This window comes from Dendropsophus ebraccatus, chromosome 12, assembly GCF_027789765.1.
Source record: "Dendropsophus ebraccatus isolate aDenEbr1 chromosome 12, aDenEbr1.pat, whole genome shotgun sequence".
In the NCBI taxonomy this organism is placed as follows: domain Eukaryota; kingdom Metazoa; phylum Chordata; class Amphibia; order Anura; family Hylidae; genus Dendropsophus; species Dendropsophus ebraccatus.
The window spans coordinates 91271968-91296838 of NC_091465.1; the positions used below are offsets into that span (position 1 = coordinate 91271968).

General features: G+C 45.8%; 1 long non-coding RNA gene across 1 annotated transcript in view; it reads left to right on the top strand.

The window, feature by feature from the left end:
- The first annotated feature begins 875 nt into the window (after positions 1 to 875).
- LOC138770067 (uncharacterized) overlaps positions 876 to 24871 on the top strand; it is an 87723-nt gene continuing 63727 nt past the window's right edge. Inside the window, exons 1-2 of the long non-coding RNA XR_011359386.1 lie at positions 876 to 975; positions 4052 to 4107. This is a non-coding gene — a long non-coding RNA (uncharacterized lncRNA). The remainder of the gene's footprint in view (positions 976 to 4051; positions 4108 to 24871) is intronic.

Below are 24871 nucleotides of genomic sequence, written 5' to 3' on the forward strand. Positions count from 1 at the left end.
GGCCTGGGCTATGTTACACCCCTGGTATAGAATATATCCCTCCTGTATACTGTGGCCTGGGCTATGTTACACCCCCTGGTATAGTATATATCCCTCCTGTATACTGTGGCCTGGGCTATGTTACACCCCTGGTATAGAATATATCCCCTCCTGTATACTGTGGTCTGGGCTATGTTACATCCCCCGGTATAGAATATATCCCTCCTGTATACTGTGGCCTGGGCTATGTTACACCCCCTGGTATAGTATATATCCCCTCCTGTATACTGTGGTCTGGGCTATGTTACACCCCTGGTATAGTATATATCCCTCCTGTATACTGTAGCCTGGGCTATGTTACACCCCCGGTATAGAATATATCCCCTCCTGTAGACTGTGGCCTGGGCTATGTTACATCCCCCCCCCCCCTGGTATAGTATATATCCCTCCTGTATACTGTGGCCTGGGCCAGGGGTGAGAAAACCAGTGAAGTAATAACATTATGGCCCGGAGAGATATAGCATGGCCTCGGCTGTTTTATCCCCCCCCCCCCCCCCCCCAGGTATATAGTTTATCTCCCGGGGTATGCTGTGGCCTGGTTCGACAATAGATGGATATATTCTGTCCTGGATGGGTATAGATGGATAGATGGATATATTCTGTCCTGGATGGGTATAGATGGATATATTCTGTCCTGGATATAGATGGATATATTCTGTCCTGGATATAGATGGATATATTCTGTCCTGGATGGGTATAGATGGATATATTCTGTCCTGGATGGGTATAGATGGATATATTCTGTCCTGGATGGGTATAGATGGATATATTCTGTCCTGGATGGGTATAGATGGATATATTCTGTCCTGGATGGGTATACTCTGGTCTACAGAAGAAATAGCAATGATATCAGCTCACCATGCCTTGTTATGTTTGTTCATGGATCTCCAGACCAGAAGCACGAGGGACCTTGTGGGCCGTATCCCGTATGTCCAGGTAATAGAAAAGGATTATTGGTCTCCAGCTTCTTAAAAAACTCCAAACTTCAAATATCTACATCTAAAAAACAGAGCTTGTTAAAATCACGCCGACGCGTTGCCAGGTAAACACCTCTTAGTCATGGCAAAAGTAAAACGAATTACAAAGGTATAAATGCATTGTGCAAGATGTGACGCCCCCTATGGGAAACTCCTGGATTGTGGAAGCCACATGACCCGCTCACATATACAAAAGCTAGAAAACGTGAAGTGGAATTAGTAAATCTAAAACAGGTCACTCTTATAGTTACGTCCATTAGGATATCTAGTATTAAAGCTGAGGATCCAGAAAGCTTTGGGTATGCTCAGCAGGTTCTCCCAATCCCTTCCTCCTCCTGAGGGTCTATTCACACGTTGCAAAGCACTAACCCCTATATCTGTATTACCATTGCGGCAGTCTATAAAGTGCCTAGAAAAACCCGGAACGGACTGCCAAGGATTCACACCGGGATTCCTGATGTCTCCTATCCGTACTTTAAGTTTTCTAATGCTGGACCCAATATATTGAACATTACATGCTGTACATTCTGCAATGTATATTGTATGGGTTATTGCACAATCCATAAATGACGGATTGTGTGACTTACCCCTGTACTACATGAGGTAATGGCCGACTGCTTTCTCACAAACGCACACATACTGCATGGCGGCGGCGGCTGTGCGCATTTGAAGAACCCTGTGAGTGAGAGCCAGTTATCCCTGTTGTTGTGGCTATTGTTACGTTGTTTTACGCTTGGGGAGAGAATATTGCCTATAGTTTTGGCCTCTGCGTGCCGCACATCGGATACCTAAGGTTAGTACCTGTTCACATTTGTGATCTTGGTATAACATAGGCAAGTATTTGTGTAAGATGTTGCAGATATTTGTGTATTGCGGACTGTATGTGGGAGAAAAAGTTAAACATTGTTCTATGTTATCATTTTGTTGGACATTAACCCCTTCCTTGTCAGATGTTCTGCTCTGTCTTTCCGCTATTTTTCTTGCGTGTCTCTTGTAACCCCTTACTGTCAGTCTGCTCTCCAGCTCCTGTGCAGTGGGGTTGTAGCTCTTGGTATCTGAACAATCGCGTCATATTCGTATGAATTTCCCTATTGGGATATTTCTTGTTACCTGTGGGGGATGGCTACTTTTGGCACGTAGGAGGCCATGTCCTGAGCTAGGTTTGTGATAGAGACTTGTGTGAATAGTTCCATCTATCAAACAGAGTGAGATCTAAGGGTACAAACACACACGGCATATACGCTGCGTATTTACTGCTGCGATACGCAGCAGATTAGATCTAAGTAACTGAACACAGAATCAAATATGCTGCGTATACGCTGTGTGTGTTTGTACCCTAACAAAGAAATAGATTTCTTTTTGTACTCATGTGTGGACTTAAAGTGACTGTACCCCCAGGCCCAGGCTGAAGCATTCGAGGCGGCCGACAAACCCTTAGTGGGAGGAACCCCCGCCCCTCTATGATAGGGTTCCATTGATTCTAATGGAGTCACATCATGGAGGGTCTGGAGTTTCTTCCCACTAAGGGTGGGTCGGCCGCCTCCAGTGCTTCAGCCTGGGCCTGGTGGTACAGTCACTTTAAGATTTAAAGGAAACCTGTCACCCCCGTGCTGAGGTGACAGGCTCCCGACCCCCCGTTAGAGCCCCCTTTACCTCATCACGCCGGGTCCCGCTTCCTGAGCCGGCCGCGCTCACAGGAGAGTCCAATGCCCATAGAGAATGACGGAGCATCGGACTTCCCATTCATTCTCTATGAGCATCTGACTCTCCTGTGAGCACGCGCCGGGCTTCGAGCACTAAAATCTCAGTCACCCAACCAGCTCAGGAAGCGGGACCCAGCGCGATGAGGTAAGTATAGGGGGCTCTAACGGGGGTTCGGGAGTCTGTCACCCCGGCACGGAGGGTGACAGGTCTTCTTTATAATCCTGTGCCTGTGTTTCGGTCCCCAGCCACACCAGGAGGAGTTCATCTATGTACCTCCCGTACCACCCAACAACCCCTAGATAGAGGTTGTGGGCACTGTACAAGATGACCTCCTCCCAGTACGCCATGTAGATATTTGCCAACGATGGGGAGAAGCTGTAAATAAAAAGTGTCCAAAAATTTTTAAAATTATTGGATAACAGAAAATGTGTGACCTCCAAAATATAATCTTGCAACATTAAGTCATAATTACTTTATTTTCGCAGATGGAATTTTAGGGCTTGTAGGGGCCGGTCATGTGGTATACTGCGGTACAAGGCCACCACATCACATGATAGCCAGGTACCACCAGTAAACTGAGGCAACTTCTTAATATTAGCTACTAGACTTTTTCTGTGTCTGATGGACCCAATTGTTCTCTTTGCTAATGGCTGCAATAAATTGTCCAACCATATACATAAACGTTCTTGTACAGAGCCGATGCCCGAGACAACTGGGCGGAGGGGAGGGGGAAAGACATTTTTGTGTACTTTTGGCAAAGCATGAAACACCAGGACGACCGGGAACTCCGGAAGAAGATGGTCCCGTTGTTTCATGCCTATAACCCCCATCTCCAAACCTGTATCCAAAATGTCCATGAGTGATTTTCTGACCTTCACAGTAGGGTCAGAGGAGAACACTCTATATGTCGCTGTGTCTTTTAAGATGTTATGAACCTCCTGAATATAGAGCGCCTTGTCAAGGATAACCACCCAACCTCCTTTATCTGATTTACGTATGATTATAATGGGGTTCTCATGTAGTTCCTTGACTGCTCTTCTCTCTTTTGGCGTAAGACTGTCCCTAATCTGGTCCTTCTTTAACCCGTTACTCAAAGTTTATGCTGAAATGTATCCATTATGGGAACTCTAGAGTTAACGGGGTAGAGGCCAGGATTAGGGATATTCAATCTATTGGCAGTACTGAGGACTTGACCAGTATCAACATGGCCCACACTCTGTAAATCCAATAGAGATTGGACTGACACTTGTTCAAAAAAGGTAGATTAAAGGGGACTCTATCTTTACCAATCATATTTAAATCATTTATAGTAGTTTCAATTGTCATTACAGGATCTATTTCAGCAGAAGCAGTGGCAGATCGATCCTCAAGGAAATGTCTCTTAATGGTAAGTACACGCATAAAACGGTTAATGTCTTGTAATGTACTATAAAGGTCAAAGTTTTTAGTGGGAACAAAAGTCAAACCTTTGCAGAGTACCTTAAACTGGTCCATAGATAGAATACATGCTGAGAGGTTGTACACATCTAAAGTTCTCCCCATGGTTACCTCCTCCGATTGCCGCTTCTTCCTCCCCGAGCGGTGCTTCCTGCCCGACTTCCTTTGTAATTCATTTTACTTTTGCCATGACTAAGAGGTGTTTATCTGGCAACGCGTCGGCATGATTTTAACAAGCTCTGTTTTTTAGATGTTGATTTTTGAATATTTGAAGTTTGGAATTTTTTAAGAAGCTGGAGACCAATAATCCTTTTCTATACTCTGGCCTAGGCTATGTTACACCCCGGGGTATATTCTGGCCTGGAGGGGTATAGTCTGGTCTAGGCTATGTTACACCCCGGGGTATAGTCTGGCCTAGGCTATGTTACACCCAGGGGTATAGTCTGGTCTAGGCTATGTTACACCCCGGGGTATACTCTGGCCTAGGCTATGTTACACCCCGGGGTATAGTCTGTTCTAGGCTATGTTACACCCCGGGGTATAGTCTGGGTATATCTATGTATCCAGGGCCGTAGTTAGGGGGGGCAGGGGGGGCAGCTGCCCTGGGCGCAGAGACCAGGGGGGGCGCCATCACAGGGAGCAGAGAGAGGATGACAGTGGATGAGGCAGCCTGGAAGCGTCCGGCCCTCTGTCAGTGTGAGGAGACAGGGGACGATTATTACTTCATCAGCAGAGCTATTTCCCATACTGTCCCGTCTCCTGGCTGCTGATAACCTATAATTTGCGCAAAATTGCTGCGTTTTTACCGAGATTTTGCGCAAATTAGGGCTAAACAGCAGCCAGGAGACAGGACAGGAAAGAGATGGTGAAGGACCTTGACATGTGACTATGATGTCACCACAGGTCCTGTATGTACACTGCACTATGGAGGAGGAGGAAGAAAGAAGGTACAGGTGTGTGGGAAGGGGAGGACAATCAGGGGTGCACAGTCTGGGGAGTCTGGGGGGTACAGGGTGACACTTGTCTGGGATGGGGGGGGGGCACAGAGAGGGTCCAGTGTTTATTTAGGGGTCAGGTCTGGTTGTACATTATTCTATACTTAACCCCTTAATAACTGCCCTCTCCAAATATATATATATCACATTTATATAAACCTCACCTACTATCTGCAGGGGTAGGGAACCTTGGCTCTCCAGCTGTTGCAGAACTACAACTTCCATCATGTCTGGACAGCCAAAGTTTTAGTTTTGTCCATGTATGATGGGAGTTGTAGTTTTGCAACAGCTGGAGAGTAGTGATGAGCGAATACTGTTCGATCAAATAGATATTCGATCGAATAGTAAGGTATTCTATCTATTGAATATTATCGAATAGTTCGATAAATATTCGATAAGTGTTCAAACCCCCCAGCTTCTGTTTTTTCCTCCAAGTAGACTTTAATGGGATTGAATATTCAATCGAATATTCGTATGATTATCGAATATTCGAATATTTCACTATTCGCTCATCACTACTGGAGAGCCAAGGTTCCCTACGCCGATCTATAAAGCACCTGTATCTGTATATACAGCGACCATGATACTGAACAAGAGTCATTTTTCTAAATTGTTTCTAGTTTGAATTTGGTGAGGTTATACCTTACTGGAGGTGACGGAATACCTTACTGGAGGTGACGGGATACCTTACTGGAGGTGACGGAACACCTTACTGGAGGTGACGGAACACCTTACTGGAGGTGACGGAACACCTTACTGGAGGTGACGGAATACCTTACTGCAGGTGACGGAATACCTTACTGGAGGTGACGGAATACCTAACTGGAGGTGACGGAATACCTTACTGGAGGTGACGGAATACCTTACTGGAGGTGACGGAATACCTTACTGGAGGTGACGGAATACCTTACTGGAGGTGACGGGATACCTTACTGGAGGTGACGGGATACCTTACTGGAGGTGACGGGATACCTTACTGGAGGTGACGGGATACCTTACTGGAGGTGACGGGATACCTTACTGGAGGTGACGGGATACATTACTGGAGGTGACGGAATACCTTACTGGAGGTGACGGAATACCTTACTGGAGGTTACGGAATACGTAACTGGAGGTGACGGGATACCTTACTGGAGTTGACGGAATACCTTACTGGAGGTGAGGGGATACCTTACTGGAGGTGATGGAATACCTTACTGGAGGTGACGGAATACCTTACTGGAGGTGACGGAATACCTTACTGGAGGTGACGGAATACCTTACTGGAGGTGAGGGGATACCTTACTGGAGGTGAAGGAATACCTTACTGGAGGTGAGGGGATACCTTACTGGAGGTGACGGAATACCTTACTGGAGGTGACGGAATACCTTACTGGAGGTGACGGAATACCTTACTGGAGGTGACGGAATACCTTACTGGAGGTTACGGAATACATAACTGGAGGTGACGGAATACCTTACTGGAGGTTACGGAATACGTAACTGGAGGTGAGGGGATACCTTACTGGAGGTGACGGAATACCTTACTGGAGGTGACGGAATACCTTACTGGAGGTGACGGAATACCTTACTGGAGGTGACGGAATACCTTACTGGAGGTGACGGGATACCTTACTGGAGGTGACGGGATACCTTACTGGAGGTGACGGAATACCTTACTGGAGGTGACGGAATACCTTACTGGAGGTGACGGAATACCTTACTGGAGGTGACGGAATACCTTACTGGAGGTTACGGAATACGTAACTGGAGGTGACGGGATACCTTACTGGAGTTGACGGAATACCTTACTGGAGGTGAGGGGATACCTTACTGGAGGTGAGGGGATACCTTACTGGAGGTGACGGAATACCTTACTGGAGGTGACGGAATACCTTACTGGAGGTGACGGAATACCTTACTGGAGGTGACGGAATACCTTACTGGAGGTGACGGAATACCTTACTGGAGGTGACGGAATACGTAACTGGAGGTGACAGGATACCTTACTGGAGGTGAGGGGATACCTTACTGGAGGTGAGGGGATACCTTACTGGAGGTGAGGGGATACCTTACTGGAGGTGACAGAATACCTTACTGGAGGTGACAGAATACCTTACTGGAGGTTACGGAATACCTTACTGGAGGTGAGGGAATACCTTACTGGAGGTGAGGGAATACCTTACTGGAGGTGAGGGAATACCTTACTGGAGGTGATGGAATACCTTACTGGAGGTTACGGAATACCTTACTGGAGGTGACGGAATACCTTACTGGAGGTGACGGAATACCTTACTGGAGGTGAGGGAATACATAACTGGAGGTGACGGAATACCTTACTGGAGGTTACGGAATACCTTACTGGAGGTGACGGAATACCTTACTGGAGGTGACAGGATACCTTACTGGAGGTGACGGAATACCTTACTGGAGGTGACGGAATACCTTACTGGAGGTGACAGGATACCTTACTGGAGGTGACGGAATACCTTACTGGAGGTGACGGAATACCTTACTGGAGGTGATGGGATACCTTACTGGAGGTGACCACTTGGAAAGGGCGGCGATCAATCACATATTCTGAAACATCTATCTATCTATCTATCTATCTATCTATCTATCTATCTATCTCCTATCTATCTCCTATCTATCTATCTCCTATCTATCTATCTATCTATCTATCTATCTATCTATCTATCTATCTATCTCCTATCTATCTCCTATCTATCTATCTATCTATCTATCTATCTCCTATCTATCTATCTATCTATCTATCTATCTCCTATCTATCTATCTATCTATCTATCTATCTATCTCCTATCTATCTATCTATCTATCTATCTATCTATCTATCTATCTCCTATCTATCTCCTATCTATCTATCTATCTATCTATCTATCTATCTATCTCCTATCTATCTATCTATCTATCTCCTATCTATCTATCTCCTATCTATCTATCTATCTATCTATCTATCTATCTATCTATCTATCTCCTATCTATCTATCTATCTATCTATCTCCTATCAATCTATCTATCTATCTATCTATCTATCTATCTCCTATCTATCTATCTATCTATCTATCTATCTATCTATCTATCTCCTATCTATCTATCTATCTATCTATCTATCTATCTCCTATCTATCTATCTATCTATCTATCTATCTATCTATCTATCTATCTATCTCTCTATCTATCTATCTATCTATCTATCTATCTCCTATCTATCTATCTCCTATCTATCTATCTATCTCCTATCTATCTATCTATCTATCTATCTCCTATCTGTCTCCTATCTATCTATCTCCTATCTATCTATCTATCTATCTATCTATCTATCTATCTATCTATCTATCTATCTATCTCCAGGCGCCCAATGACTTTATGTCTGGAGCTAAAGAAATAAGCAGTAGATGACCGTTTTATCGGCTGTTTGTTGTCTCTATTATACAGAGCTATAATCTCTCTATGTAATACAGTCCTTGGCAGATTTTCTCAGCATTTATTCCTCTATCTCATTTCCCTGGTGCCTGATCCTCCTGAGAGGGTGTGGGGTGCTGGAGGGTCCTCAGGACAGCTGCAAGGAGGGGACATCAATCCTGTTATCTTGTTAACAAAGTCTCTTCCAGAGGTCACTAAATTAATTAGAAAGTGAGAGGGAGGAAAGGAGGCCACACGGGAGAAGGGGGTGACGGAGAGTGTTATAATAACATTATAATCACCATCTCAATATCACAGAAAAAACACTAGGGAACGTAAAAGGGCTGTGTATACAAAGAGGAGGATGTCATATAACAAGAGTTACCAGTGATACTGCCCCCTATATACAGGAATATAACTACTATAATACTGCCCCTATATACAGGGATATACTACTATAATACTGCTCCTATATACAGGAATATAACTACTATAATACTGCTCCTATATACAGGAATATAACTACTATAATACTGCTCCTATATACAGGGATATACTACTATAATACTGCTCCTATATACAGGAATATAACTACTATAATACTGCCCCTATATACAGGAATATAACTACTATAATACTGCTCCTATATACAGGAATATACTACTATAATACTGCTCCCTATATACAGGAATATAACTACTATAATACTGCTCCTATATACAGGAATATACTACTATAATACTGCCCCCTATATACAGGAATATAACTACTATAATACTGCCCCTATATACAGGGATATAACTACTATAATACTGCTCCTATATACAGGGATATAACTACTATAATACTGCTCCTATATACAGGGATATACTACTATAATACTGCTCCTATATACAGGGATATAACTACTATAATACTGCTCCTATATACAGGAATATAACTACTATAATACTGCTCCTATATACAGGAATATAACTAATATAATACTGCTCCTATATACAGGGATATAACTACTATAATACTGCTTCTATATACAGGAATATAACTACTATAATACTGCTCCTATATACAGGAATATAACTACTATAATACTGCTTCTATATACAGGAATATAACTACTTTAATACTGCTTCCTATATACAGGAATATAACTACTATAATACTGCTCCTATATACAGGGATATAACTACTATAATACTGCTCCTATATACAGGGATATAACTACTATAATACTGCTCCCTATATACAGGGATATAACTACTATAATACTGCTCCTATATACAGGAATATACTACTATAATACTGCTCCTATATACAGGAATATAACTACTATAATACTGCTCCTATATACAGGAATATAACTACTATAATACTGCTTCTATATACAGGAATATAACTACTTTAATACTGCTTCCTATATACAGGAATATAACTACTATAATACTGCTCCTATATACAGGGATATAACTACTATAATACTGCTCCTATATACAGGGATATAACTACTATAATACTGCTCCTATATACAGCAATATACTACTATAATACTGCTCCTATATACAGGGATATAACTATAACAGTGCTAATCTATTGCTCTGTGTTATCAGCCATGTCATACTGGGCAGAGCTTCTCTGCTGGTTCCGTCCAGTGTTCCCAGTTCACATGCCGCAGTCTCCCACAGGCAGGAGGGGTCGGTGCAGAGCGGGCTGTGATATTAGTGTAGTTGCTCTCTACCTCCTCCTTCTGGTTAGTGGGGGTAGTGTAGTATATACAGCTTGGTGACTGATGGGCAGGCAATGAGGACAGATCTGTGTCCAGCGCAGTGGAATAGCAGTAAGATGATGATGATGATGATGAGGATGATGAATACTGATATCATTACTGTGGGCAGCGTTGTGATCTTCAGTCCCCCACAATGTTAGCGGTGTGCTATGAGATCACCGTTATAGCTGGGGAGGGGGGATGGGGGGGCGCTATTCTGGGATCCCCCCTCCTCTTTATTGTCATCAGGACACATAAGTCGGCGTTGCGACCTCCACACAAGGTGTTGCGTTATAAATAGAGGTGTGCCGCCACATGGTGGAGACTCGTGATCGCTATACATAGTCTGCCTCGCATACATTATCACCTGCCCCGCCCGCTCACTGCTGTCGCTGGGTGACTGGCAGATGTTTAGATACTTATGTATCGCAGTGTATCACCCCCTTTGAAGTTTATTACAATAAAAACTGAATATTACTGGCTAAAATGAAACATTGTCCTCTGAGGGGGTGGGGCCTGAGAGAAGCAGTGCCACACCCCCGTTGGGGCAGATTTACTCACCCTTATAGCCACCGACTCCAGATAGATTGTACATTTAGTGTTTTTTTTTTTTTAATTTTAGACTTGATTTACTTTGCACCAATATTGTACACCACAATTGTTGAACTATAAGCCACACCCCTTATTATAAAGCCATTCCCATTTTTCTATAAGCCACACCCCTTGTTATGAAGCCATTCCCAGTTTCCTATAAGCCACACCCCTTGTTATGAAGCCATTCCCAGTTTCCTATAAGCCACACCCCTTGTTATGAAGCCATTCCCAGTTTCCTATAAGCCACACCCCTTGTTATGAAGCCATTCCCAGTTTCCTATAAGCCACACCCCTTGTTATGAAGCCATTCCCAGTTTCCTATAAGCCACACCCCTTGTTATGAAGCCATTCCCAGTTTCCTATAAGCCACACCCCTCTTCCTATATGCCACACCTTATTGTCTTTTGAGCCACAACAAGGTGCAGCAATGTGTGCTCTGTGGATAGAACGTTCCATTACCTGAGGGGGGGGGGCCTGAATACCTGTCCGGTGGAGCTTCCACTCTTTGTCTGGAATTATATGGGGAGGTGGGGGAGGTGCTGGTCGGGATCCTCCCTGCCTGGTGTCATGTGTGGGATACGGAGAAAGATCAGCGATGATCTGTAGCTCATCGCGCTGTGTAATAGGATCAGTGGCAGCAAATCGCCATTGACTGCACCATCTAAGGACGGCTTTCCCGCTGCTCTCCACTCGCTGTCTGTGCGTGTAAGGGTATGGTCACACTGAGCAAAGAGCCGTGGCCGAGAAATCTGTCCGTGCTTAGTGTCCTGCAGTGACTGAATGGTAGGGCGCCCGTGTGTTCTCTATCTCCCCACTCTACCCACAGGCAGGATTCCACGGAGGAAGGAGGAGGGAGCGAGCGCTCGGCTGTCAGGTCACCTCTGTAACATATCCACAGATGTAATAGCAGGAAGGAGGGGGGAGCGAGCGCAGAGCTCTGTAATATATCCACAGGTGTAATAGCAGGAAGGAGAGGGGAGCGAGCGCAGAGCTCTGTAATATATCCACAGGTGTAATAGCAGGAAGGAGAGGGGAGCGAGCGCAGAGCTCTGTAATATATCCACAGGTGTAATAGAAGGAAGAACGGGGGAGCGAGCGCAGAGCTCTGTAATATATCCACAGGTGTAATAGAAGGAAGAACGGGGGAGCGAGCGCAGAGCTCTGTAATATATCCACAGGTGTAATAGAAGGAAGAACGGGGGAGCGAGCGCAGAGCTCTGTATTATATCCACAGGTGTAATAGTAGGAAGGAGGGGGGAGCGAGCGCAGAGCTCTGTATTATATCCACAGGTGTAATAGCAGGAAGGATGGGGGAGCGAGCGCAGAGCTCTGTAATATATCCACAGGTGTAATAGCAGGAAGAACGGGGGAGCGAGCGCAGAGCTCTGTAATATATCCACAGGTGTAATAGCAGGAGGGAGGGGGGAGCGAGCACTGAGCTCTGTAATATATCCACAGATGTAATAGCAGGAAGAACGGGGGAGCGAGCGCAGAGCTCTGTATTATATCCACAGGTGTAATAGCAGGAAGAACGGGGGAGCGAGCGCAGAGCTCTGTAATATATCCACAGGTGTAATAGCAGGAAGGAGGGGGGAGCGAGCGCAGAGCTCTGTATTATATCCACAGGTGTAATTAGTAAGAAGGAGGGGGGAGCGAGCGCAGAGCTCTGTAATATATCCACAGGTGTAATAGAAGGAAGAACGGGGGAGCGAGCGCAGAGCTCTGTATTATATCCACAGGTGTAATAGCAGGAGGGAGGGGGGAGCGAGCGCAGAGCTCTGTATTATATCCACAGGTGTAATAGTAGGAAGGAGGGGGGAGCGAGCGCAGAGCTCTGTATTATATCCACAGGTGTAATAGCAGGAAGGAGGGGGGAGCGAGCGCAGAGCTCTGTAATATATATCCACAGGTGTAATAGTAGGAAGGAGGGGGGAGCGAGCGCAGAGCTCTGTAATATATCCACAGGTGTAATAGTAGGAGGGAGGGGGAGTGAGCGCAGAGTTCTGTAATATATATCCACAGGTGTAATAGCAGGAAGGAGGGGGAGCGAGCGCAGAGCTCTGTAATATATCCACAGGTGTAATAGCAGGAGGGAGGGGGGAGCGAGCACTGAGCTCTGTAATATATCCACAGGTGTAATAGCAGGAAGGAGGGGGGAGCGAGCGCAGAGCTCTGTATTATATCCACAGGTGTAATAGCAGGAAGGAGGGGGGAGCGAGCGCAGAGGTCTGTAATATATCCACAGGTGTAATAGCAGGAAGGAGGGGGAGCGAGCGCAGAGCTCTGTAATATATCCACAGGTGTAATAGCAGGAGGGAGGGAGCGCAGAGCTCTGTAATATATATCCACAGGTGTAATAGCAGGAGGGAGGGAGCGCAGAGCTCTGTAATATATCCACAGGTGTAATTAGTAAGAAGGAGGGGGGAGCGAGCGCAGAGCTCTGTAATATATCCACAGGTGTAATAGTAGGAAGGATGGGGGAGCGAGCGCTGAGCTCTGTAATATATCCACAGTTGTAATAGCAGGAAGAATGGGGGAGTGAGCGCAGAGCTCTGTAATATATCCACAGGTGTAATAGCAGGAAGGAGCGAGCGCTGAGCTTTTTAATATATATCCACAGGTGTAATAGCAGGAAGGAGGGGGGAGCAAGCGCAGAGCTCTGTAATATATCCACAGGTGTAATAGCAGGAGGGAGGGGGAGCGAGCGCAGAGCTCTGTAATATATATCCACAGGTGTAATAGTAGAAAGGAGGGGGGAGCGAGCGCAGAGCTCTGTAATATATCATCAGGTGTAATAGTAGGAAGGAGGGGGGAGCGAGCGCAAAGCTCTGTAATATATCCACAGGTGTAATAGCAGGAAGATCGGGGGAGCGAGCGCAGAGCTCTGTAATATATCCACAGGTGTAATAGCAGGAAGAAGGGGGGAGCGAGCGCAGAGCTCTGTAATATATCCACAGGTGTAATAGTAGGAAGGACGGGGGAGCGAGCGCAGAGCTCTGTAATATATATCCACAAGTGTAATAGCAGGAGGGAGGGGGAGCGAGCGCAGAGCTCTGTAATATATCCACAGGTGTAATAGCAGGAAGAAGGGGGGAGCGAGCGCAGAGCTCTGTAATATATCCACAGGTGTAATAGTAGGAAGGACGGGGGAGCAAGCGCAGAGCTCTGTAATATACCCACAGGTGTAATAGTAGAAAGGAGGGGGGAGCGAGCGCAGAGCTCTGTAATATATACCCACAGGTGTAATAGCAGGAAGGAGGGGGGAGCGAGCGCAGAGCTCTGTATTATATCCACAGGTGTAATAGCAGGAAGGACGGGGGAGCGAGCGCTGTGGTCTGTAATATATACCCACAGGTGTAATAGCAGGAAGGAGGGGGGAGCGAGCGCAGAGCTCTGTAATATATCCACAGGTGTAATAGTAGGGAGGAGGGGGGAGCAAGCGCAGAGCTCTGTAATATATCCACAGGTGTAATAGTAGAAAGGACGGGGGAGCGAGCGCAGAGCTCTGTAATATACCCACAGATGTAATAGCAGGAAGAACGGGGGAGCGAGCGCAGAGCTCTGTAACATACCCACAGGTGTAATAGTAGGAGGGAGGGGGGAGCGAGCGCAGAGCTCTGTAACATATCATCAGGTGTAATAGTAGGAAGGAGGGGGGAGCGAGCGCAGAGCTCTGTAATATATCCACAGGTGTAATAGCAGGAAGGAGGGGGGAGCGAGCGCAGAGCTCTGTAATATATATCCACAGGTGTAATAGCAGGAAGGAGGGGGGAGCGAGCGCAGAGCTCTGTAATATATCCACAGGTGTAATAGCAGGAAGAACGGGGGAGCGAGCGCAGAGCTCTGTAATATATCCACAGGTGTAATAGCAGGAAGGAGGGGGAGCGAGCACTGAGCTCTGTAATATATCCATAGGTGTAATAGTAGGAAGGAGGGGGGAGCGAGCGCTAAGCTCTGTAATATACCCACAGGTGTAATAGCAGGAGGGAGGGGGGAGCGAGCGCAGAGCCTTGTAATATATCCACAGGTGTAATAGCAGGAAGGAGGGGGGAGCGAGCGGAGAGCTCTGTAATATATCCACAGGTGTAATAGCAGGAAGGAGGGGGGAGAGAGCGCTGAGCTCTGTAATATTCCCACAGGTGTAATAGCAGGAAGGACGGGGGAGCGAGCGCAGAGCTCTGTAATATATCCACAGGTGTTATAGTAGGAAGGAGGGGGGAGCGAGCGCAGAGCTCTGTAATATATCCATAGATGTAATAGTAGGAAGGAGGGGGGAGCGAGCGCTAAGCTCTGTAATATACCCACAGGTGTAATAGTAGGAGGGAGGGGGGAGCGAGCGCAGAGCTCTGTAATATATCCACAGGTGTAATAGTAGGAAGGAGGGGGGAGCGAGCGCAGAGCTCTGTATTATATCCACAGTTGTAATAGCAGGAAGGAGCGAGCGCTGAGCTCTGTATTATATCCACAGGTGTAATAGTAGGAAGGAGGGGGGAGCGAGCGCAGAGCTCTGTAATATATCCACAGGTGTAATAGCAGGAAGGAGGGGGGAGCGAGCACTGAGCTCTGTAATATATCCATAGGTGTAATAGTAGGAAGGTGGGAGCGCAGAGCTCTGTAATATATCCACAGGTGTAATAGCAGGAAGGAGGGGGGAGCGAGCGCAGAGCTCTGTAATATATCCATAGGTGTAATAGTAGGAAGGAGGGGGGAGCGAGCGCAGAGCTCTGTAATATATCCATAGGTGTTATAGCAGGAAGGAGGGGGGAGCGAGCGCTAAGCTCTGTAATATACCCACAGGTGTAATAGCAGGAAGGAGGGGGGAGCAAGCGCAGAGCTCTGTAATATATCCACAGGTGTAATAGCAGGAAGGACGGGGGAGCGAGCGCAGAGCTCTGTAATATATATCCACAAGTGTAATAGCAGGAGGGAGGGGGAGCGAGCGCAGAGCTCTGTAATATACCCACAGGTGTAATAGCAGGAAGGAGGGGGGAGCGAGCGCAGAGCTCTGAAATATACCCACAGGTGTAATAGCAGGAAGGAGGGGGGAGCGAGCGCAGAGCTCTGTAATATATATCCACAAGTGTAATAGCAGGAGGGAGGGGGAGCGAGCGCAGAGCTCTGTAATATATCCACAGGTGTAATAGCAGGAAGGATGGGGGAGCGAGCGCAGAGCTCTGTAATATACCCACAGGTGTAATAGCAGGAAGGAGGGGGGAGCGAGCGCAGAGCTCTGAAATATACCCACAGGTGTAATAGCAGGAAGGAGGGGGGAGCGAGCGCAGAGCTCTGTAATATATATCCACAAGTGTAATAGCAGGAGGGAGGGGGAGCGAGCGCAGAGCTCTGTAATATATCCACAGGTGTAATAGCAGGAAGGATGGGGGAGCGAGCGCTGAGCTCTGTATTATATCCACAGGTGTAATAGTAGGAAGGACGGGGGAGCGAGCGCAGAGCTCTGTAATATATCCACAGGTGTAATAACAGGAAGGAGGGGGGAGTGAGCGCAGAGCTCTGTAATATATATCCACAGGTGTAATAGTAGGAGGGAGGGGGAGCGAGCGCAGAGCTCTGTAATATATATCCTCAGGTGTAATAGCAGGAAGGAGGGGGGAGCGAGCGCAGAGCTCTGTAATATATCCACAGGTGTAATAACAGGAAGGAGGGGGGAGCGAGCGCAGAGCTCTGTAATATACCCACAGGTGTAATAGCAGGAAGATCGGGGGAGCAAGCGCTGAGCTCTGTATTATATCCACAGGTGTAATAGCAGGAAGGAGGGGGGAGTGGGCGCAGAGCTCTGTAATATATCCATAGGTGTAATAGCAGAAAGGAGGGGGGAGCGAGCGCAGAGCTCTGTAATATATCCACAGGTGTTATAGTAGGAAGGACGGGGGAGCGAGCGCAAAGCTCTGTAATATATCCACAGGTGTTATAGCAGGAAGGAGGGGGGAGCGAGCGCAGAGCTCTGTATTATATCCACAGGTGTAATAGCAGGAAGAACGGGGGAGCGAGCGCAGAGCTCTGTAATATACCCACAGGTGTAATAGTAGGAAGGAGGGGGGAGCGAGCGCAGAGCTCTGTAATATATCCATAGATGTAATAGTAGGAAGGAGGGGGGAGCGAGCGCTAAGCTCTGTAATATATCCACAGGTGTAATAGCAGGAAGGAGGGGGGAGCGAGCGCAGAGCTCTGTAATATACCCACAGGTGTAATAGCAGGAGGGAGGGGGGAGCGAGCGCAGAGCTCTGTAATATATCCACAGGTGTAATAGTAGGAGGGAGGGGGGAGCGAGCGCTGTGGTCTGTAATATATCCACAGGTGTAATAGCAGGAGGGAGGGGGAGCGAGCGCTGTGGTCTGTAATATATCCACAGGTGTAATAGCAGGAAGGACGGGGGAGCGAGCGCAGAGCTCTGTAACATATCATCAGGTGTAATAGCAGGAAGGAGGGGGGAGTGAGCGCAGAGCTCTGTAATATATATCCACAGGTGTAATAGTAGGAGGGAGGAGAAGCGAGCGCAGAGCTCTGTAATATATATCCTCAGGTGTAATAGTAGGAAGGAGGGGGGAGCGAGCGCAGAGCTCTGTAATATATCCACAGGTGTAATAGCAGGAAGAACGGGGGAGCGAGCGCTGAGCTCTATATTATTTCCACAGGTGTAATAGCAGGAAGGACGGGGGAGCGAGCGCAGAGCTCTGTAATATATCCACAAGTGTAATAGCAGGAGGGAGGGGGGAGCGAGCGCAGAGGTCTGTATTATATCCACAGGTGTAATAGTAGGAAGGAGGGAGGGGTGAGCGCAGAGCTCTGTAATATATCCACTGGTGTAATAGCAGGAAGAACGGGGGAGCGAGCGCAGAGCTCTGTAATATATCCACAGGTGTAATAGTAGGTAGGAGGGGGGAGCGAGCGCAGAGCTCTGTAATATATCCACAGGTGTAATAGTAGGTAGGAGGGGGAGCGAGCGCTGAGCTCTGTATTATATCCACAGGTGTAATAGTAGAAAGGAGGGGGGAGCGAGCGCAGAGCTCTGTAATATATCCACAGGTGTAATAGCAGGAAGGAGGGGGGAGCGAGCGCAGAGCTCTGTAATATATCCACAGGTGTAATAGCAGGAAGGAGGGGGGAGCGAGCGCAGAGCTCTGTAATATACCCACAGGTGTAATAGCAGGAGGGAGGGGGGAGCGAGCGCAGAGCTCTGTAATATACCCACAGGTGTAATAGCAGGAGGGAGCGAGCGCAGAGCTCTGTAATATTTCCACAGGTGTATAGCAGGAAGGACGGGGGAGCGAGCGCAGAGCTCTGTATTATATCCACAGGTGTAATAGCAGGAGGGAGGGGGGAGCGAGCGCTGTGGTCTGTAATATATCCACAGGTGTAATAGCAGGAGGGAGGGGGGAGCGAGCGCTGTGGTTTGTAATATATCCACAGGTGTAATATAACCCTTAGATAGACTTGTTAGAAAGTTGGCCGTACTGTGCGTTCAGAGACGCTCTTCTGCCTACCTTGGGTGTAACGGTTGGCTATTTGAGTCACTGTTGCCTTTCTATCAGCTGGAACCAGTCTGCCCATTCTCCTCTGACCTCTGGCATCAACAAGGCATTTCCGCCCACAGAACGGCCGCTCACTGGATGGTTTTTCTTTTTCGGACCATTCTCTGTAAACCCTAGAGATGGCTGTGCGTGAAAATCCCAGTAGATCAGCAGTTTCTGAAATACTCAGACCAGCCCTTCTGGCACCAACAACCATGCCACGTTCAAAGGCACCAAATCACCTTTCTTTCCCATACTGATGCTCGGTTTGAACTGCAGGAGATTGTCTTGACCATGTCTACATGCCTAAATGCACTGAGTTGCCGCCATGTGATTGGCTGATTAGAAATTAAGTGGTAACGTGCAGCTGGACAGGTGTACCTAATAAAGTGGCCGGTGAGTGTATGTTAATGAACACAATGCCTGAACCGTAGAGAAGACTGACACACAGGGATGATGATAATATTATACTATGGGATGATGATGATATTATACTATGGGATGATGATGATGATATTATACTATGGGATGATGATGATGATGATATTATACTATGGGATGATGATGATGATGATGATAATATTATACTATGGGATGATGATGATGATATTATACTATGGGATGATGATGATAATATACTATGGGATGATGATATACTATGGGATGATGATAATATACTATGGGATGATGATGATGATATTATACTATGGGATGATGATGATATTATACTATAGGATGATGATAATATTATACTATGGGATGATGATGATGATGATGATATTATACTATGGGATGATGATGATGATATTATACTATGGGATGATGATGATATTATACTATGGGATGATGATAATATTATACTATGGGATGATGATGATGATGATGATATTATACTATGGGATGATGATGATGATATTATACTATGGGATGATGATGATATTATACTATGGGATGATGATATTATACTATGGGATGATGATGATATTATACTATGGGATGATGATGATATTATACTATGGGATGATGATAATATACTATGGGATGATGATGATATTATACTATGGGATGATGATGATATTATACTATGGGATGATGATAATATACTATGGGATGATGATGATATTATACTATGGGATGATGATGATAATATACTATGGGATGATGATGATATTATACTATGGGATGATGATGATGATGATGATAATATACTATGGGATGATGATGATATTATACTATGGGATGATGATGATATTATACTATGGGATGATGATAATATTATACTATGGGATGATGATGATATTATACTATGGGATGATGATGATGATATTATACTATGGGATGATGATATTATACTATGGGATGATGATGATGATATTATACTATGGGATGATGATATTATACTATGGGATGATGATGATGATATTATACTATGGGATGATGATATTATACTATGGGATGATGATGATGATATTATACTATGGGATGATGATATTATACTATGGGATGATGATATTATACTATGGGATGTTGATGATAATATACTATGGGATGATGATGATGATAATATACTATGGGATGATGATGATGATATTATACTATGGGATGATGATATTATACTATGGGATGATGATGATGATGATGATATTATACTATGGGATGATGATGATGATAATATACTATGGGATGATGATGATGATATTATACTATGGGATGATGATATTATACTATGGGATGATGATGATGATAATATACTATGGGATGATGATGATTATGTCTCCCTCAGTCTGTCCGGTGAGGTGACCCATGTCCTCCCTATAGAGCAGTGTTGGGGGGGGGCTGATATCCTGGAATGTGAGCGGGGGGGGGGGGGGAGAGAGAAGGAGAGCGCTGGGGTCACCGCCACTGATAGGGATAAATGTGATGTGTCAGCCCCACCAAGTGCTGAGACTGCCAGGAAGGAGGAGAGATAGAGAGAGAAGGAGTGAGAGAGAGACAGAGAGGGTGAGAGATAGAGAGAGAAGGAGAGAGAGAGAGACAGAGGAGAGAGAGACAGAAGAGAGAGAGACAGGAGAGAGAGGGGGTGAGAGAGACATAGGAGAGAGAGAGACATAGGAGAGAGAGAGAGAGAGAGAGAGAAGGAGGAGAGAGAGAGAAAGAAAGAAAGAGAAAGAAAGAAAGAAAGAAAGAAAAGAGAGGGAGAGAGACAGAAAGAAGAGAGAAAGAGGAGAGAGAGATAGAGACAGAGGGGGTGAGAGGCATAGAGACAAAGATAGATATGAGAGAGACAGAAAGAAAGACAGATAGGAGAGAGAGACAGTAGAGAGAGGCAGGGGAGCGAGAGAGAGACACATAGACAAGAGAGACCAAGAGAGAGCGACAGAGAGAGAGACCGATTGGATAGAGAGGGGAGAATAGATGAGACAGGCGCTGAGCAGGTGACAGCCCGGATGGTTCTGGAAGGTGCAGATCTGTTCTGAGAAGCGAGTCCCCCAGTCTCCCAGAGGGGTAAGTCTGCCATCACATAACCCCATCCTCCTCTATTGTTCCCTGTTATCAGCCGCTCTGTGAGGCAGCACTGCTACTACTGAGCTCCAGCTCCGACCTGCAGGGACCACTGACATGGAGTTCCATCTAACAGCCTGGAGGCTGTCACTGCCTGTCACTGGCTGTCACTCATCCAGCTCTCCTGATACGGGTGGAATGTTCTGTCATTATCTGGTGACTTGTCGCCTCCTTCTGTCCCTTTGTAGCCGATCAGTATGTTACACTGTCTGTAGCCGATCAGTATGTTACACTGTAGAGGATCAGTATGTTACACTGTAGAGGATCAGTATGTTACACTGTAGCCGATCAGTATGTTACACTGTAGCCGATCAGTATGTTACACTGTAGCCGATCAGTATGTTACACTGTAGCCGATCAGTATGTTACACTGTAGCCGATCAGTATGTTACACTGTAGAGGATCAGTATGTTACACTGTAGCCGATCAGTATGTTACACTGTAGAGGATCAGTATGTTACACTGTAGAGGATCAGTATGTTACACTGTAGAGGATCAGTATGTTACACTGTAGAGGATCAGTATGTTACACTGTAGAGGATCAGTATGTTACACTGTAGCCGATCAGTATGTTACACTGTAGAGGATCAGTATGTTACACTGTAGCCGATCAGTATGTTACACTGTAGCCGATCAGTATGTTACACTGTAGAGGATCAGTATGTTACACTGTAGCCGATCAGTATGTTACACTGTAGAGGATCAGTATGTTACACTGTAGCCGATCAGTATGTTACACTGTAGCCGATCAGTATGTTACACTGTAGCCGATCAGTATGTTACACTGTAGAGGATCAGTATGTTACACTGTAGCCGATCAGTATGTTACACTGTAGAGGATCAGTATGTTACACTGTAGCCGATCAGTATGTTACACTGTAGAGGATCAGTATGTTACACTGTAGCCGATCAGTATGTTACACTGTAGCCGATCAGTATGTTACACTGTAGAGGATCAGTATGTTACACTGTAGCCGATCAGTATGTTACACTGTAGAGGATCAGTATGTTACACTGTAGAGGATCAGTATGTTACACTGTAGAGGATCAGTATGTTACACTGTAGCCGATCAGTATGTTACACTGTAGCCGATCAGTATGTTACACTGTAGCCGATCAGTATGTTACACTGTAGAGGATCAGTATGTTACACTGTAGCCGATCAGTATGTTACACTGTAGCCGATCAGTATGTTACACTGTAGCCGATCAGTATGTTACACTGTAGCCGATCAGTATGTTACACTGTAGAGGATCAGTATGTTACACTGTAGAGGATCAGTATGTTACACTGTAGAGGATCAGTATGTTACACTGTAGAGGATCAGTATGTTACACTGTAGCCGATCAGTATGTTACACTGTAGCCGATCAGTATGTTACACTGTAGCCGATCAGTATGTTACACTGTAGAGGATCAGTATGTTACACTGTAGCCGATCAGTATGTTACACTGTAGCCGATCAGTATGTTACACTGTAGAGGATCAGTATGTTACACTGTAGAGGATCAGTATGTTACACTGTAGCCGATCAGTATGTTACACTGTAGAGGATCAGTATGTTACACTGTAGCCGATCAGTATGTTACACTGTAGCCGATCAGTATGTTACACTGTAGAGATCAGTATGTTACACTGTAGCCGATCAGTATGTTACACTGTAGCCGATCAGTATGTTACACTGGTAGCCGATCAGTATGTTACACTGTAGCCGATCAGTATGTTACACTGTAGCCGATCAGTATGTTACACTGTAGCAGATCAGTATGTTACACTGTAGCGGATCAGTATGTTACACTGTAGAGGATCAGTATGTTACACTGTAGAGGATCAGTATGTTACACTGTAGCCGATCAGTATGTTACACTGTAGAGGATCAGTATGTTACACTGTAGAGGATCAGTATGTTACACTGTAGCCGATCAGTATGTTACACTGTAAGCCGATCAGTATGTTACACTGTAGCGATCAGTATGTTACAACTGTAGCCGATCAGTATGTTACACTGTAGAGGATCAGTATGTTACACTGTAGAGCGATCAGTATGTTACAACTGTAGAGGATCAGTATGTTACACTGTAGCCGATCAGTATGTTACACTGTAGAGGATCAGTATGTTACACTGTAGAGGATCAGTATGTTACACTGTAGCCGATCAGTATGTTACACTGTAGCCGATCAGTATGTTACACTGTAGCCGATCAGTATGTTACACTGTAGAGGATCAGTATGTTACACTGCAGAGGATCAGTATGTTACACTGTAGAGGATCAGTATGTTACACTGTAGCCGATCAGTATGTTACACTGCAGAGGATCAGTATGTTACACTGTAGAGGATCAGTATGTTACACTGTAGCCGATCAGTATGTTACACTGTAGCCGATCAGTATGTTACACTGTAGCCGATCAGTATGTTACACTGTAGAGGATCAGTATGTTACACTGTAGAGGATCAGTATGTTACACTGTAGCCGATCAGTATGTTACACTGTAGAGGATCAGTATGTTACACTGTAGAGGATCAGTATGTTACACTGTAGCCGATCAGTATGTTACACTGTAGAGGATCAGTATGTTACACTGTAGCCGATCAGTATGTTACACTGTAGCCGATCAGTATGTTACACTGTAGAGGATCAGTATGTTACACTGTAGCTGATCAGTATGTTACACTGTAGAGGATCAGTATGTTACACTGTAGAGGATCAGTATGTTACACTGTAGCCGATCAGTATGTTACACTGTAGAGGATCAGTATGTTACACTGTAGCCGATCAGTATGTTACACTGTAGAGGATCAGTATGTTACACTGTAGAGGATCAGTATGTTACACTGTAGAGGATCAGTATGTTACACTGTAGAGGATCAGTATGTTACACTGTAGCCGATCAGTATGTTACACTGTAGAGGATCAGTATGTTACACTGTAGAGGATCAGTATGTTACACTGTAGCCGATCAGTATGTTACACTGTAGAGGATCAGTATGTTACACTGTAGCCGATCAGTATGTTACACTGTAGCCGATCAGTATGTTACACTGTAGCCGATCAGTATGTTACACTGTAGCCGATCAGTATGTTACACTGTAGCCGATCAGTATGTTACACTATAGAGGATCAGTATGTTACACTGTAGCCAATTAGTATGTTACACTGTAGCCGATCAGTATGTTACACTGTAGAGGATCAGTATGTTACACTGTAGAGGATCAGTATGTTACACTGTAGCCGATCAGTATGTTACACTGTAGAGGATCAGTATGTTACACTGTAGCCGATCAGTATGTTACACTGTAGAGCAGTGATTTTCAACCAGTGTGCCGTGGCACACTAGTGTGCCGCGACACATGGTTGGGTGTGCCGCGGGGAAAGTTCCCCAAACTATGGTGCCCCTGTGAAACAGGAGAAAACAATGGGGGAGAGAAACCTGGGGATGGGGGAGAAACAGGGGAGAGAAGCAGGGGGGAGAGAAACATGGGGATGGGGGAGAGAACAGCGGAGAGAAGCAGGGGGGAGAGAAACATGGGGATGGGGGAGAGAACAGCGGAGAGAAGCAGGGGGGAGAGAAGTATGGTGGAGAGAAGCAGGGGGGAGAAAAGTATGGTGGAGAGAAGCATGGGGGAGAGAAGTATGGTGGAGAGAAGCATGGGGGAGAGAAGCACAGGAGAGAAGCATGGGGGAGAGAAGCACAGGAGAGAAGCATGGGGGAGAGAAGCACAGGAGAGAAGCAGGGGGGAGAAGTATGGTGGAGAGAAGCAGGGGGGAGAAGTATGGTGGAAAGAAGCACAGGAGAGAAGTAGGGGGGAGAAGTATGGTGGAGAGTGTCACAGCCGCGGCGGCGTCCCGCGTTCCGGGCCGCCGCCGCGAC